This window comes from Capsicum annuum, chromosome 5, assembly GCF_002878395.1.
Source record: "Capsicum annuum cultivar UCD-10X-F1 chromosome 5, UCD10Xv1.1, whole genome shotgun sequence".
NCBI classification, from domain to species: domain Eukaryota; kingdom Viridiplantae; phylum Streptophyta; class Magnoliopsida; order Solanales; family Solanaceae; genus Capsicum; species Capsicum annuum.
This window is the reverse complement of record NC_061115.1, coordinates 184,386,652-184,405,581: the sequence shown is the minus strand read 5'-3', so window position 1 is coordinate 184,405,581 and position 18,930 is coordinate 184,386,652.

Genomic DNA, 18,930 nt, shown 5'->3' with positions numbered 1-18,930 from the left:
ATACATTGAATGGTGCGTATACACGTGTATATATCTTCTATAGACGTATATATTTAGCATATACATGTGTATATGTTTTATAAATTAGTATATAACTATATGTATATATATATATAATATATATATATATATATATATATTGTAATGTATATATATTGTGGTATATTTTATTTAAAGTAGTACGTATACATTGAATGGTGCGTATACATGTGTATATATCTTCTATAGACGTGTATATTTAGCGTATACATGTGTATATATATCTTCTATAGACATGTATATTTAATGTATACATGTGTATATATCTTCTATAGACATGTATATTTAGTATATAACTATATATACATATATATTGTAATGTATATATATTGTGGTATATTTTATTTAAAGTAGTACGTATACATGTGTTTATATCTTCTATAGACGTGTATATTTAACGTATACATGTGTATATGTTTTATAAATCAGTATATAACTATATCTATATATATTGTAATGTATATATATTGTAGTATATTTTATTATTAGTAGTATATATTTATTGAATGGTGCATATACACGTGTATATATCTTTTATAAACGTGTATATTTAACATATACATGTGTATATATTTTATAAATTAGTATAGATGTGCATGTTTAATGTATACATGTGTATATTTTTTTATAAATTAGTATATAACTATATATATATAGATTGTAATGTATATATATTGTAGTATATTTTATTTAAACTTTAAAGTAGTACATATCTATTGGATGGTGCGTATATATGTGTAATTGTGTATATGTATATATATATTTTAAATTCTAGTGTAGTATATACAATATATTTATTATTTAACGTATGTATAATGTATATAGGTGGGTATATATAATTGAAAAAAAAATTTAAATATTTTTGACCGGATTTGACAGATTTTTTAGGTGAGTTTGATCGGGTTGGGTTAAGTGGGCCGGGTTAGGGTTGTTTTTAATTTTTTTACTATTGAGCCTGGCCCGTCCCGGCCCACTTAAACCTCAACCTGGACCCGGCTCGACCCACAAACCGGTTAAATGACACGGGCCGATTTCGGGTTGGCCAGGCCAGCCCACTTGACAGTCTTAACTAGGAGGGACAATTTTTTTTTATCTTTTATTTTTTGAATAAATGTGAGAATGGAGTTTGTGGCTAGAAGTAGAACATAGTTAAGTTAGTTGGTGGTGATATTTAATTCCATTTAATTTAATAGGGTCATAGACAAGCTGGTGTTCTTAGTTAGGGACAATTCAGTAACATCTGGGAGGACCAGAAAAAAGAATATTGTCTTGTGACTGGTCCAATTCAAATTAAAAAAATGAGCAGTTTGATAAACTAAATTTCCGCTATATGCGGAGTCTAGGAAAAAGTCAAACCACAAGGGACTATTAATCTATTATGTTCAATCTTACCTTGCATTTTTATCTAATATAGTTTTCACGATTTGATCCCGTGACCTTATAATTAATCACACAACAATTTTACCAGTTATACTCCTAGGCTATCCTTCGTCCAATTCAAATAATACCACGTAAATATTTATTTGACCAAGTGATCATTTTGTGGCTATAAATTATAATGAAAGAGAGATTTTGTGTTTATTGAACAATAATTGTTGAAAGACATTTATGTACCGTCTGTCTATATCATGGCTAGCCAAATACATGGTTTTGTTGCAATGTTACCTAATATTGGTGTCAATGATGTGAAATGCAAATAATGAGAAATACTAGGATTTAAATTTTTATAGAGAAAAAGTGATCGATTTCTTGTTATTAGTCTTAGAAATTTGAACTTATGTTCGTGAGAGATTTCATTGATATATGGGTGGTTCAAAATAAGCTGATGGTCTAAAGTCAAAACATATTTTAAAACACTTAAACTTTTATTGTAAAATCTATGCAGTAATGGCTCATTAAAGAAGCTAATAACACTTTGGTCTAATAACAAAAGTGTATCGCGTTTGTGGATTAGGAACACGTAACAGTTTCAGACTCCTTCATGAAAAAACACGCGTTATTTGAGTGGAGAAGAATATAAAAACGAAACTGTTGTTCATTAGAGTCTTAAATTTTATAGTTATTCGCCCTCAAAGATTTCTCATCAATTAAAAAAGATGAGTCTCATGCGAATTTGAACAATTATATATGAACAAAAAAAAAGCTAATGGAGAGAAATTGAGTTGAAATTAAAAAGTGAATTGTTAGAAACAGGAAAAAGAAATTAGCCTACATGGATGAGAAAAAGATTAGAATTGAAAAGGTAGGTAAATATACTATTCACTTCATCCCGTAATACTTATTCACTATATTAAAAATAAATATTTAATGATACTTATTCATCCCGTAATACTTGTTTACTATATTAAAAATAAATATTCAACGATACTTGTTCAGTTTAGAAATTCAATGAATAATCATCCTTTTTTATCCTTGCTATTAAATATTATTTATCACTCAATATATTTTTCAAGACATTAAATTTATTATATTCAAATGGTAATATAGTAAAATTACATTATTATTGGTTATTCCTTAACCTGTGTGTCAAGTCTATAGTAGACAAGTATTGTTGGACAGAGAAAGTAGTAGTTAATTTAAGTGAAAATTATCCTAAATAAACCTACAAGATTGTTTATTACAAATTATAACAACACTTTTAATTACTAGACTAAAAAAATTATTGCAACTTATAACCACTTTTAGAATAATTTTTTTTTCCTTAAATATCCAAAAATTATATTTTTAATATTTAATGTTCATATTATTTCCTTATTTATAACATGTAATCTTTATCACTCTTCATTAAATCTTTTGATAATTATGACAAGTTATATTTTTGGTATCAATGATTTTTTATTTTATTTAATTAATTAAGTTTCAAAATTTGTTCATAATTTAAGGAGTCAAATATGGTAAATATATTTTTTTACATTCATACTTGATTTTTGACTTTTTATTTACTTTAATAATCAACTTATTTTCTACACTTTATCACGTTATACAGTGTTTCTTTACCGATCTCTTTACAATATTTTTTTCATCATCTTTTTCTCTCCTTTTGATTCTCATGTGTATGAAGTTAGGTTCCAAACTTTCACTTATACGTTTGGGTTTTCCAACAGTCACTCATACACATGGATTAAGAGTTATTCACTTTAGTTTGCATTTTTTTTTCTTGAAACATGTCAGAAAAATGCAAATTTGATTCTACTCCTAATAGAAAAAGTCCTAGATTAATACAAGAAAATAGTCTGATAGTTCTATCTAGACTCTCGTTTGATTTGGGGTGTTTTACCCCTTCTCCATTATCAAAGAACAAGAAAAAGGTAATGGAAGGTGAATCTATTTCGAATAATCAATGCAAAATTTTGCCGGTCAAAATCGATTTTTCAAAAAATTCACCATCCTTGAAACAGCCACAACTCAACATGAAAAGCTATTTAGTGTCAAAAAAGGTTGTTGTTCCACAATATAAGATGATTGATAAGCGAAAAAGTTTGTTGAACAAACTTCAGATTCTGATTTTGAAGATGAAATTTTCGCTCATAAAATGAAGAAATCAAAAGACATGCATTTGTAGATCTGTATGCACTTTGCATTTTTTTTCTTCATAAAAAATGTGTAATCTCTCAATTTTCATGTAGACTTGGTGAAATAATACATGACCACCTAGAAACATGCCTTTCCTTTTCTGTTTCGATCGTAGGGATGTCTGTGCACATTATTTTCACTTGAATTGGGAGTTGTTTAAATCACAAGTTTCTTATGCTAACAGTGAGGAATATTATGTATATCAATATAAATTTATTTGTTCAGATTTTCATTTGATATATGTTGTTCTCTAGCAAATTAATTCAATTGATCAATTGGAGAAGTTGCAAGTTCATGAAATATATAAGTCAACTTAATTATTACTTGCACACGTTTTGTCTTTGATATTTTATATTATATAAATTATTACTATGATCATGTTAATATGTTTATGTTTTGATCATCTTATATTATCTTTTTGCAACATTAATTATTGCATTAAAATTAATTATCACAGATCATATTTGAAATTATAAAGACAAATTACACACAATAGATGAGTTCTTTTAGTCGTATTTTCATACATATTGTACTTTTTCATACTTATATATGTAATTTATTATCATTTGTAATTAAAATAAGTTTAGCTATTTTTCCGTTTAGAATAGTTAATCTGTCGTAAAACACAATTGATAAATACAAGCATAGATAAACAACCCTCCACCATTTACTCATCTTTTTTGTTCTTATCTAATTGAGGTTTTTCATTCTTCGTTGATATACTCAATCGCAAAAAAATTTTGTATTGTTCTAAGTCTTGTTGTGATAGATGTTCATGAACATACTTCATTAACAAATATCATTATTCAATCAACGATTTCTTTTCCTTCATAAGAAATTCTCTTTCTTCTAATTTTCATTTTGTTCTTTAAAAAAATAGGGAAAGGATTCAAATATGCCACTGAACTATCAGAAATGACTCATTTATGCCATCAGTTAAAAGTTGAGCTCATTCATGCCATTGCCGTTACAAAACCAACTCATCCATGCCATTACTTTTTAACGGTGATTTTCAAAAACAACTTTGGCACGTGACCTTTTATTAGAAGTCCATGTCATTAATTAAAATAAGCAAAAAGACTTAAATATGCCATTGAACTATCAGAAATGACTCATTTATGCCATCAGTTAAAAGTTCGATTTATTCATGTCATCACCATTATAAAATCAACCCACCCATGCCATTACTTTTTAATGATGGATTTTTAAAAATAATTTTGTCACGTGGTCTTTTATCATAAGTCTACGCTATTAATTAAAAGAAATCAATATTAATTTCAAAATATTTGAAATTAGTTAGTATTGAGATTATTTATTCCAGCATATAATATATCATAATGATGGGAGAAGTTATCACATATACTTGTGGGATAATTGAAATAGTAGACTTCTTTTAAGCCATTATTTGAAAATGATTTTTCAATAATGTATGCTCCACTAATTCGTGATGGGAGAAATTATCCCATATACATGACGGGATAGTTGGGATAACAGAATTCTTTTAAGCCGTTATTTAGAAATGATTTTTCGATAATGTATGTTCCCCTAATTCGTGATGGGAGAGTATTGGAGAAGCTCTATTGGTACACCTCTTTCTTTTTGTTGTTTGCCCTAATCGTTCATTGGCTTATTTTCTTGCAACTTTGGAGTATATATTGGAGTCACTGGAATTAAAATGTAGGATAGAATTTTTGAGGTTTCTGTTAAGCATAAAATTTATAATGATTTAGAATCAACTAGAAATAGCCAAAGGATATACATTAATCACTATTTCTTCTTATGAGAAAAATAATTGTTATTGTAGGAAAAAAAATACTTTAATGGGTATGGGTTGGGTTATGTTAAATGAACTGGTTGTTTTTAATGGATCTAAGATATTTGAAATTAATATTGATTTATTTTAATTAATGTCACAGACCTCTAATAAAAGGCCACATAGAAACAGTTTTTGAAAACGCACTATTAAAAAGTAATGACATGAGTGAACTGATTTTATAATGATGATGACATGAATGAGCTGAACTGTTAACTGATGGCATAAATGATCCATTTCTGATAGTTCAATGGCATATTTGAGCTTTTTTCTTATTTTAATTAATGATGTGGACCTTTAATAAAAGGCCACATGGCAAAACTATTTTTGAAAACCACCGTTAAAAATTAATGGCATGGATGAGCCGACTTTATAACGGTGATGACATGGATGAGCCAAACTTTTAACTGATGGAATAAAGGAGCCATTTCTGATAGTTTAATGACATATTTGAGCCTTTTTTTTTTTTTACCAAAAATATGATATATGGAGTATGGTAAATTTCTTTATTAAATACTCATTGTATATAACAATAAAAGATATGTCAATGGATATTAGAGAAAAAATATTGAACAATCAGGTTGTGTTGGTAACAACATAAATGAGGATTTGAATGTAGATTGAAATCTTTCATAAGAATAATATAGAGAAAATTATTTTGTATATACTTATTAAATTGTTTCGTATATGAATTCTGCATAAAATCAGTATGAAATGAGTATAATGATTGTAGAAGTTGGTATAGAATCGACTTTCACCAAATATTATACGTTATTATTTATTTTAGTGTATGAAATAAATATGCAAACTTGTATTTTTTGAATATCAATTTAATACAAAAGTACGACCTCCATGCTTAGACTTTTAATAGAAAAAATTGGAGCTCAAATTAATTTTTCATAGATAATTTTTTTTGTGATACCATAATTTTAAGATCCTTACCACAATCTAAAAATTTATATGTTATTGCAAACAAGAAGGCCCTATTGAAAACTTCTTGCCTTAAAAAAAAAGCAGAAGAGATATCCAGAATAATGAATCAAAAAATCGCACATTAAATGTAGCATTCGGATTCATGTGCTTTTCAGAACAAGAGGTGTTCGAGCCTGCGGTTCCTTCAATTTTCAGTTATTCCATGGAATAGTATGATGATATCAACATCAAAAGAGCAGATATTTCGGTGAACTCGGAACTAAAATAAGCCAAGTTATGAATAAAGTGACCAAAATAGGCCACCTATTTAATAAGTCACCAAAATAAGCTAAACGTAATAAATTATTATGTTTTTTACTTTTTTCTTAACGATCAACTAACGGAGTTGACTTTTTATAAAACGTAATAAATTATTACGTTTTACAAATTTTTTTGATAAAATATAATACTTTATTATGTTTTATCAAAAAAAAAAAAAACATAATAAATTATTAAGTTTTACATGAAAATCTAAAAAAATAAGTCAATGTTGTCACATCACTGCTTTTATATCAACTTTTTCTCAATAAATCGTAAGAAAAACTTACGTTATGTCAACTTCCTTTTAACTTTTCTTAACAAATATCTACTCTACTCTTCCCATCCATAACCAAAACCCACCACTCCCTTCTTATTAAACATTATATAAACTATTCATAATTATTGTCATTATATTAATTTATTATATTATTTTAATAAAATAAATAAAAGTCAAAACAGTGTTCGTTTTCCAACATCCATAGAAAATTAGTTGATTATATGAATATATAATTAATTTAATTTCATCAATATCAAGAAAAAAATAAAAATTTCATCAAAACGTATATAAGTCAGTGTTTTGTCACATCACCGCTTTTATATTTTTTTTTCTCAAAATTAATAAATCATAAGAAAATTTTACATTTTATGTCAAATAAACATTGAAAAAAATCATTTTTCTTATACGGATCAATAAAAATAATAATAATAAGATCTAAAAAGAAAAAAGAAAAAAAAACTAAGTAAGAAGATTGATGATTGTAGGAATAATGTTTCTTCAAATTTAATTGGCGTTTAGCAGCTGCAAGACGAGACGTCCAGAAATCTGAATCCATGAAAAAGAAGAGGAGCAAAGAGGGGCAGAAAATGGATTTGAGCTGAAAAAATGAAGAAGAAGAATAAAGCAAAAAAGGGAAAATGGTAAATTTTTATTTTTTCTTGATATTGATGAAATTAAATTAATTATATATTCATATAATCAACTAATTTTCTATGGATGTTGAAAAATGAACACTATTTTGATTTTTATTTATTAAAATAATATAAATTAATATAATGACAATAATTGTGAATAATTTATTTAATATTTAATAAGAAGGGAGTGGTGAGTTTTGGCTATGGATAGGAAGAGTAGAGTAGATATTTATTGTGTGTAAGAGAAGTGAAAGGAAAGTTGACATAACGTAAGTTTTTCTAACGATTTATTGAGAAAAAATTGACATAAAAGGAGTGATGTGATAAAACATTGATTTATTTTTTTAAATTTTTGTGTAAAACATAATAATTTATTACGTTATATATTTTTTTTTGGATAAAACGTAATAAATTATTACGTTTTACAAAAAAAATTGTAAAACATAATAATTTAGTACGTTTTACAAAAAGACAACTCCGTTAGTTGACCGTTAAGAAAAAAGTGAAAAACATAATAATTTATTACGTTTATCCTATTTTGATAACTTATTAATAGGTGGTCTATTTTGGTCACTTTATTCATAACTTGACTTATTTTGATTCTGAGTTCTATTCCAGTAACTATCATCTTTCTCAGCGCTCAAAACCTTATATACAAATGCATAATAAATAATGGATTTTTAAACGTTATCCATCTTTTGCTGTCACAAAACTCCAGCTACACATCCATATACGATGACATCCATCTTTTACTGATAAAAATATCCAGCTACACATTCATCTACTATATCAATCCGTGTAGTGTTCCTCGAGTTGGCGTACAATGCCTCTGATAAACACCATAACAAGAAGTTAACACGATAGCAACAACGACGAATTCATCTAAAGGCAATAAAGATTCAACCGAAAATGATAAAAGAAGGCTGAGCCACCAGTATGATTAGCTTCGCTATGTATAAGATTCAACACTACTCGAATTATGTAACGGGGTGAATGATGAGATTGTGTGGTAATATTAATATCAGTCGGCTACAGAACACAAGCAATACTCTCAAACTAAACACTCATGTCATCAATTGACAACCGAAATCAATACCACCAAATGAGTCGAATAGGAGAAAAGAAACGACAATTACGTATTTGATTTAGTGAAACAACTAAATCGTGTAGGAGAAGAAGATGATGTGTGAAGATGGAAACTCTTAATGGAAGCATTAAAATAGGAGAAAAGAAAAGGAATTTGGGGGTGGATTGATATCAATAATTAAGGTTAACTACATTTAAGGAAGGAATATTGTATATTAGTTGTATATCAATCTTTATTTTTCTTTTAAGTAATTATTTTTTTTTGTATTTTTATAAAAAATGAAAAATCATTTTTAACTATTTATTTTAAATGAAAGTTGCTATAACTTGAAAACTAAAAGTTTTTGATTACTTATAATAAGCAATCTAATAAGTTTATTTAGTTAATTTTTCCTTAATTAATGAGAGAAAATTTGATGCAAATAGTGATTTTGTACCTTTTTTGCCATAAAGAAAAATACACACACAACGCAGCATTTGGTACAAGAGAACTAAAGCAGGGAATTACAAAGTGAAAAATAGTTAAATCTTCAGTAGACAAGTATTGTTGGACAGAGAAGGTAATTGTTAATTTAATGATAGAAAATTTGATGCCAATAGTGATTTTGTACCTTTTTTGCCGTATAGAAAAATACACACACAATATAATGCAACATTTGGTACAAGATAACTAAAGCAGACAAAAGCGAAAAATATTAAATGACAGAACTGTCCTTCAATTCAAAGTCAATTTCAAGAAGCACACGTGTCGATGACGTGTATACTTCTAGCCTAAGAATAGTAGAAAAATGTGTACAACCTCGTCCAAACTAAGATGTTACACTTAGAATCTTTTATTAATAATACAGTTAATATATAAAAATATCCCAAATTTAACACTAAATTATAACTTTGACCTTAAACTATGATAGTACATAAATAAGACCTTTAATTATTTAAAACCTAAATAAATATGATCTTCGATTTTGCAACTCCATGCGCGAGTCTCACTCACGCTTACGTGGAAAGATAATTCAATCACACACTGCCACATCGTTAAAAGGGCTGACTTGGAGAGAGGTCATATTTGTACAATTTTGAATAGTTAAAGGTCCTATTTGTGCACTGTCAAAGTTTTATTTTTTATGTTAAAACGACGTCGTTTTTATTATTATTATTATTATTATTATTATTATTGTTGTTGTTGTTGTTGTTGTTGTTGTTGTTGTTGTTGTTATTATAATAATAATTTTTTTATATATTTCTATAGTAGCAACACCTAACTTGTTTTTAATTTTAAAAAATTATTATTATTATTATTTTATTTATTTCTATAGCAGCAACACTTAGCTTTTTTTAATTAAAAAAAAACAGCCAATAGCAGGGGTCGAATCCGCACAGTAGGCTGAAGGAAACGCCCAAGAAGTGCAAATAACACCACTGGGCTATCTAAGTGTCTTGTTTCATGTGGTTCAACATTAATATACGTACATAAATATACATTTTCTATCTTATATATATACAACGTAATTTTTTTACCAAGGGGGTTTGGGTGAACCCCATGACAACCACGTAGGTCCGCCCCTCGTTAATTTAAATACGTTTTAATAAATTTAATTTAATAACATTTTAATTACGTTAATTTGATAACGTTAATTTAATATACTACTACTACTATCCTTAATAACATTAATTTAATAACGTTTTATTAAAACTATAATTTTTTTCATTATTAGTATAGTTTCATATTTAATTTAATATTTAAATAAATAATATTTAGATATATTATATAACTTAAATTCGTCCTCTGCTTTATAATATATATACATACCCGCTCGATTTTTTCGTATGAGGCTGACCCGCCTAATTAGTAAATCTTCAATATTGCTCTTTTTCCGCAATAACAAAAGAAATTAGATGTCATTTTCATTTTTGAGCCGAAAATAATGAAAAAATAATAGTGAAGAGTCATTTAAAGGTCATATTTGTGCACTTTTGAATAGTTAAAGGTCATATTTGTGCACTGTCAAAGTTTAAGGTCATATTTATGTATTATGCCCTTAGATTTTAAGCTGGACACGCTCAGTTTTGCATGTTGAACACGCGTTTTGCCATGTAGGATTGAAGGTCATATTTGTGTAGTTTTGAATAGTTAAAGGTCATATTTGTGCACTGTTAAAGTTTAAGGTTAAAATTATAATTTGATATCAAGTTTAGGGTTATTTTTATATATTAACTCTTAATACTAACATATCTTATATGTTTATATATTACAATATTGCACTTTAAATTTGTGGGGCCTTTGACATTATTTACGGATAAGTGAGATTTGCTTAAATAGATGAGCACCTCCAATATTAACTGACTGGTTGATGGTTCAAGTCTTATTGAAGTGTAAGTGAAAATGCTTTTAATATTTAGGAAAAATTCTTTTGGCCATAAAATTTGGTCATAATTTGGCCATAATAGTAATAAATTTTATTCACACTATAAACTATTTTTTTTTTGAATATTTTTACCCCTTTCATCTTATATTTAAAATTCTTTCATTACTTATTTTATTACTCTTTTCCAATACATTGGAAACTATCTCAATACATGAAAATGGACAAATTAACATAATTTTCATAATTAGGATTGCATAGTACTTATTGTTTGAAAAGAATAGTCTAATATAAAAATAATAATATAAAATTAATTAATTATATTCTCATATATCCAAAATCAGTTGACCAAAGTAGTATTATCTGAAATTTTTAATTTAACATTATATATTTATGTATCATATCTACTTAATTATGTGTTTTATCATATAAATAATTCTTATTTTTTTAATCTTTAATTTTAAATTTTATATCTCTTTACTTTATATAGATAAATAGGAGGTATAGATATATATCTTAAAACCTATCAATATTTTGAATAACTTTTAGTTTTTTATTTTTGTTGAAATCTGATTCGTAGTTTAGTATTACATAAAATAAGTAATTATCGAAATTTTCAACACAAAAAGTTAGTTATTTTTTAATGAATTCAGTTGTACAATTTTAATTATGCTATAATTTTTCTCATGATAATTCAAACGATTTTTTTTTCATTTCAAATCTTTCTATCTATTTTTAGAAGTAGAGTGGAAAGAAGCCAATATAAAATTTGAAAATTTCGCATAAAAATTTTGTTAGTTGAAATTTTTTTTTTACCCTATGTTAATCTTACACTTAAATTATATATAAATGATAAGAAAAGTACATAAAGAAAAGAATAAAAATTATTTACGAGTTTTTAAACAAAAAGTTTGCATAGTTAAACAATTTTTAATATAATATAAATATTTTAATAAAAACAATAATAACTTAAAACACTTTAGACATGATAGACATTAACAAGTTATAAAAATCATATAGTTCATAAGTGTCAACTTTAATTAACAATAACCTAAGAGAGTCATACATTGATGTTGTAGTCTTGCGTCACTATGTTACGCCGATCTGATAACTTAGGAACCATTATTTATATTTTTATTAATATATATGACTTCTAATTAAGGAACTATATTAATTTTTATGTTTATATAAATTTAAACTACATATTAGAATAATTTTTTTTAAAAAATATATAGTTTAAAAATATTTCAATAGTGATAGTCAAAGTTCAAATTACTTTAGACATGATAGATATCGTCACAAAATAAAAATTATATAGTTTTAAAAAAGCGATATTGGATAAACATCAATTCAACAAAGACACACATTAATGTTATGGTCTTGCGATCCTACATACTTTAACTATTATATTTGTTAACTGGTGAATTAAAAATATAATCATTAACTAGTGAATCATTAATTATATTTGTTATTAATATAAACTTTAACTACGTGATTTTATTTTTATGTTTAAAAAAATCGAACAACATATTTAAATAGTTTAAAAATATAATTAAGAAATATTTCTATAACGATTGTCTAAATTCAAAATTCTTTAGACATGGTAGATATTAACACATTATAAAAATCATAGAGTTCGTAATTGTTGACCCTAATAAACATCAACCCAAATTATTATGTTCAGTTATTAATCCTTGTTCAACTAACAATAATTACATTTGCAGTAATTATTAGTTAATTCAACTTAATAATAGACCATAAAAGTATTATTTCAATAAATAATGTTTGAGAGTCATAAAAATTATCAAAATATCTGATTAAGATAAAACTTAAGTTTAAACGTAGAAAAATTTTATTTAAATCGGCTATAATTAGTTAATTAAAAATAACTACATTATAATCACTGATCTATTTAAATTATATTTCAAATTTACTTGTAAGACTCGGTAAGATTGTATCAAATCAAATCAAATCAAATGACTAAAAATCTAATTTAATTAGATCAGCAAATATATTATTGTGATGAAACTTAGTGTTTGATTTTATAATAAAAAAATTTAATCTCTATGTAGACATAATATAAATTTAGTATTGTATTTTTGTAATCTTTTTCCAAAGAAGTTTATTCGATCTAGTTAACAACAACCTAGGAGAGTACTAAAAAATTAATATTGTAGTTTTTGTGCCCTTATTTTATGCCAATTTGACAACTTATGAATCATTACTTATATTTTCTATTAATATGAGCTCTAAATAAGTAATTTTATAAATTATTAGGTTTGAATAAAATTTAAACTATATATTTATTTTTTTAAATATTTCAATAGCAACACTCAAAATTCAAAATACTTTAGTTATGATAGACATTGACATATTATAGACATTACAAAAATTATACAATTCATAAGTGTCGACCCTAATTATGAAATTCAAGCATACATATGCTATATTATGAAAATCTTACACCTATACTTTTCGTAATATTATACCTATTTTTTAAAAATTTAAAAAAATTATGTATAAAATAATTTTAAAGTGAAAGAATAAAATAAAATATTACATTTACATAAAATTACAAATAACTTAAGTATTTAAAGTGAAAACAAATTATTACTAATAGTTGGTTTATCCTATTAAATAACTTGTATCATTTCATATCACACTCATTAGACACAAAAAAATTATTTTATAAAATAAATAAATTATACATTTGATAAATTTTTATTTTAAGTTATTCCCAACTTAAAAATAAAAGAAAAAAAAATAACAATTTAGCCTCTTTCATCAATTTCTCTCTGAATTAAAAGGTGTTGCATGGATATTTAGCCCCTTTCATCATTCGATTTTTTTATTACTATTTTAGTTTTTGCTTTTTAGTCTTAATTTTTTTATTTTACATTATTTATGTTCCATTTCCCTTCTTTTTATTTTCCAATCATTACTTCTTGTAATTTTATGTTATTCCACATATTTTTATTATTTATTTATTTATTTATTTATTCATCTAGCATTGCTGATTGACTACACTACTATTTTAATTATTGAATTAAAATAGAATTTTATTGTTGAACAAGGTTATAGATTCATATTTTCTTTTCTTTTGAATTAAATTACGTGGGTCATAAAAAATTATCGAAAAACATGAATCAATTATTTTTATAATATTAGTCATATATATATATATATATATATATTAATATATTTTTAATGAATAATATATGTATCTTGAATATCAATTTAATATCATTTATAAGGGTTAGTTGCTATCAAATACGAGTCTTACTTTAGACATGATGGACATCAACACATTATAGAAATCATAAAACTCATATAGTGCGTGTGTCAATCTAGTTAACAACAATCTTAAAAAGTCTTCCGCTAATGTTGTGGGGGGCTTAGGCTCTCGTGTTACGCCAATTTAATAACATGCGAATTATCATTTATGTATGTTATTAATACGACCTTATGTTTAAATTATTTTTTTTATAGTAGTGGTGCCTGAGCCAACTTGCAATAAATTTAAACTATATGTTTAAATAATTTGAATAATAACAACAGTCAAAATTTCAAACACACTTTAGACATAATAGACGTCGAAACATTATAGAATCCTAAAAATTATACAGTTCACATGTAATACCCTGAAAAATTTTTCGTTGAAATTTTGTACGTATACGTGTTGGGTTTTATTTTCTAGAATGAATTATAAATTTTTCGTGTGAAATGTCTTAGATTATGACCCACCATTGCGTAGAGTATCGAATAAGATTTCCAACGATATGTGGATCATCCAAAACAGACACCCGAGCGATGAGTTATGAACATTCCGATCGAACCGTGAATAGTAGTGAATAGTAAAACGTGCAGAAAAAAGTACTGAGGCCTGACGTATTTTAACTCCAACTTTAAATGATCATAACTCCTTATACATAATGATCTGGGTGATCTACTATATATCAACGGAAAGCTCTGCGAGTCCTCTTTCCAATGAAATTGGTTTCATCCAATTTGTCTATCGGAGCAAAAAGTTATGGTCGATCTACTTCAGCCTATCAAAAGTAAATTTTTGGGTCAACTTTAAACGATCATAACTCCTCGTACACAATGATCTAGGTGAGATACTATATATCAACGGAAAGATATGAGAGTCCTCTTTCTAATGAAATTAGTTTCATCCAACTTGAATATCAGAGTAAAACGTTATGGTTGATCTACTTCAGCCTATCAAAACAGTCCACCAAAGGACATATTCGAGAATTTTTTTAATTTTTATGGGCGTTTTGGTCATTCTCCCTCACCCAAAATCTGTCCAAACCCTATATTAAAGCCTATTAGAAGCATTATATGTTATATTTCATCAAACTATATTTCATCAAGCATTATATGTTATATCTCTTACCTCAAATCTAGAAAGCTTATTTCCAAGGGGTGTATTTACCATTTGGTTAGATTCAAAGACACTAAGTCTGAGACTCCAACTCTCCAGTATGTTAATGTCGTCAATGAGTTTTCTAATGTCTTTCTGAATGATCTCCCAGGGATACCTCCTGATAGAGATATAGAGTTTGGGATTGATCTGCTTCCCGATACTCAGCCCATTTCTATTTCTCCTTACCGTATGGTCCCTGCAGAACTTAAGGAGTTGAAAGAGTAACTCAAAGATCTACTAGATAAGGGTTTCATAAGGCCCAGTGTTTCTCCTTGGGGTTCTCCTGTGTTGTTTGTGAGAAAGAAAGATGGCTCTTTGCGTATGTGCATTGATTACCGCCAACTGAATAAAGTCACCGTAAAAAATAAGTACCCCCTTTCGAGAATAGATGATTTGTTTGACCAATTACAAGGTGCAAGTTATTTCTCAAAGATAGACTTTCGTTCTGGCTATCATCAACTAAAGTTAGGGAGTGTGACATCCCAAAAATTGCTTTCCAAACTCGTTATGGCCATTTTGAGTTTCTTGTTATGTCTTTCGGGTTAACTAATGCTCCAGCAGCTTTCATGGACCTCATGAATCGAGTGTTCAGATCATATCTAGATATGTTTGTCATAGTGTTTATCGATGATATACTGGTGTACTCCCGTAGTGAGGATGAACATTATGATAATCTCCGAACTGTCTTGCAAACCCATAGAGATCACAAGTTATTTGCCAAGTTTAGTAAGTGTGAGTTTTGGCTAAGGTCAGTTGCTTTTCTGGGTCATATCATTTCTTTCGAGGGTATTAGAGTTGATCCCCAAAAGACCGAAGCTGTTAGAAATTGGCCTAGACCTATTTCTTCGACTGATATCCAAAGTTTCTTGAGTTTAGCTGGCTATTACCGCCTTTTTGTTGAGGGTTTATCCTCTATAGCGTCTCCTATGACTCGATTGACCCAAAAGAAAGTGAAGTTCTTATGGTCCGAATCTTGTGAGAAAAGTTTTCAGGAGTTGAAGACTTGACTTACTTCAGCCCCTATTTTGACTTTGCCTGATGGTGTTGATGGTTTTGTGGTGTACTGTGATGCTTCGAGAGTTGGGTTGGGTTGCATATTGATGCAGAAGGGTAAACTGATAGCTTATGCTTCTAGACAGTTGAAACCCCATAAGAAAAATTACCCCACCCATGACCTTGGGTTGGCTGCTGTTGTGTTTGCTTTGAAAATCTGGAGACACTATTTGTATGGTGTCCATGTTGGTGTTTTCACTGATCATAAGAGTCTGAAGTATGTGTTTACCCAGAGAGAATTGAATCTTAGACAGAGACGATGGTTAGAATTGTTAAAACACTATGATATGAGTGTGCTGTACCATCCAAGCAAGGCCAATATTGTGGCGGATGCCCTAAGTAGAGTGTCCATGGGTAGTGTTTTGCATGTAGTAGAAGGTAAGAAAGAGTTGGCTCGTGATGTACATCGTTTGGCTTGATTGGGGGTTAGGTTGTTTGACTCTGCTGAAGGTAGTATAGGGGTTCAGAGTAGTTCCGAATCCTCCTTGGTTTCGAAAGTGAAGGAAAAACAATACTTAGATGCTAGTTTGGTCAGACTGAAGGAGTCAGTCAAGGACCAAAAAGTAAAGGTTTTCTCCTAAGGGGGAGATGATGTGTTGAGATTGTAGGGTAGATTGTGTGTCCCGAATGTTGATGATCTGAGACAAAGGATTATGGCTGAAGTGCACGGGGCGCGATATTCTATTCATCCTGGTTCCACCAAGATGTACCGAGACTTGCGGGAAATCTATTGGTGGAGTGGCATGAAGAAAGTTATAGCAGCATTTGTAGCTAAGTGTGCAACATGCCAACAGGTTAAGGTTGAACACCAAATACCTGGTGGTATGATGCAAGAGTTTAGTATTCCCACCTGGAAGTGGGAAGAGATAAATATGGACTTCGTGATTAGTTTACCTCCTTCCTGAAACCATCATGATTCTATTTAGGTTTTGGTTGATAGGTTGACTAAGTCTGCTCATTTCTTGCCTGTTCATACTTCATATACTGCTGAGGATTACGCTAGATTGTATGTCTGAGAGCTAGTCAGACTGTATGGAGTTCCCTTGTCTATCATTTCGGATAGGGGTACTCAGTTCACTTCGCAATTTTGGAAAGCTTTTCAGAAGGGTCTTGGTACCCAAGTGCTTTTAAGTTCTGCTTTTCATCCGCAGACCAATGGTCAGGCTGAGCGGACCATCCAGACCTTAGAGGATATGCTGGGAGCTTGTCCACTTTACTTTAAGGGAAGTTGGGATGATCACTTACCGTTGATAGAGTTTGCTTACAATAACAGTTTCTACTCTAGTATTGGCATGACTCCGTTTGAAGCCTTATATGGAAGGAAGTATAGATCACCCATAGGTTGGTTCGAGGTGGGTAAAGCGGCTGTGAGTGTTCCTGATTTGGTATTTGAGGCTATGGAAAAAGTTAAGTTGATTAAGGAAAGGTTGAAAACTGCGCGGAGTCGTCAGAAGTCATATGCGGATGCTAGAAGGAGAGACCTTGAGTTTGAAGTTGGTGACCTAGTGTATCTGAAAATTTCACCTATGAGGGGGGTGAAGAGATTCGAAAAGAAGGGGAAGCTTAGTCCCCGTTATGTTGGTCCTTACAAAATTCTTAGCCATGTTGGTAAGGTATCTTATGAGGTCGAGTTGCCTTCTGAGTTGTCCTCTGTTCATCCAATATTCTATGTCTCCATGCTTAGAAAGCGTATTAGTGATGCTGTGGTAGTGGATTCCTCTGTGAGTGCTGACATTCAAGAAAATCTTTCTTTTGATGAGATTTTTGTTGAGATTCTTGATTTCAGTGTCCGAAGACTAAGGGACAAAGAAGTTCCCTTGGTCAAGGTGTTGTGGCGAAACCAATCTGTTGAGGGTGCAACTTGGGAAGCTGAGGCGGATATGCGATCCAAGTACACGCACCTATTTTCCACGAACTCCGATCAAGCCGAAGGTACCGTTCTTTCCTAAATCATGCACTTTTCATAAAAGTTGAAGCAGTCAGCTGTCATTTATTATGTGTTCAGCTGTAGTTTCTTGAATTTATGCATTCTATGTTGCATTCGGAGTGAGAAACGATGTGGTGATAAGTCTAACAAATGGTTTCAGCTGTATGCTCTATTCCCTATCTAATTTTGGCATGTCTAGCGTCATTCGAGGACGAATGTTTCCAAGGAGGGGATGATGTAATACCCCGAGAAATTTTTCGTTGAAATTTTGTGCTTAAACGTATTGGGTTCTATCTTCTAGAATGAATTATAAATTTTTCGTGTGGAATGTCTTAGATTATGACCACCCATTACGTAGAGTATCGAATAATCTTTCCAATGATATGTGGATCATCCAAAACGGACACCCGAGCGACGATTTATGAACATTCTGATCAAACCGTGAATAGTAGTGAACAGTAAAACATGCAGGAAAAAGTACTGAGGCTAGATGTATTTTTAC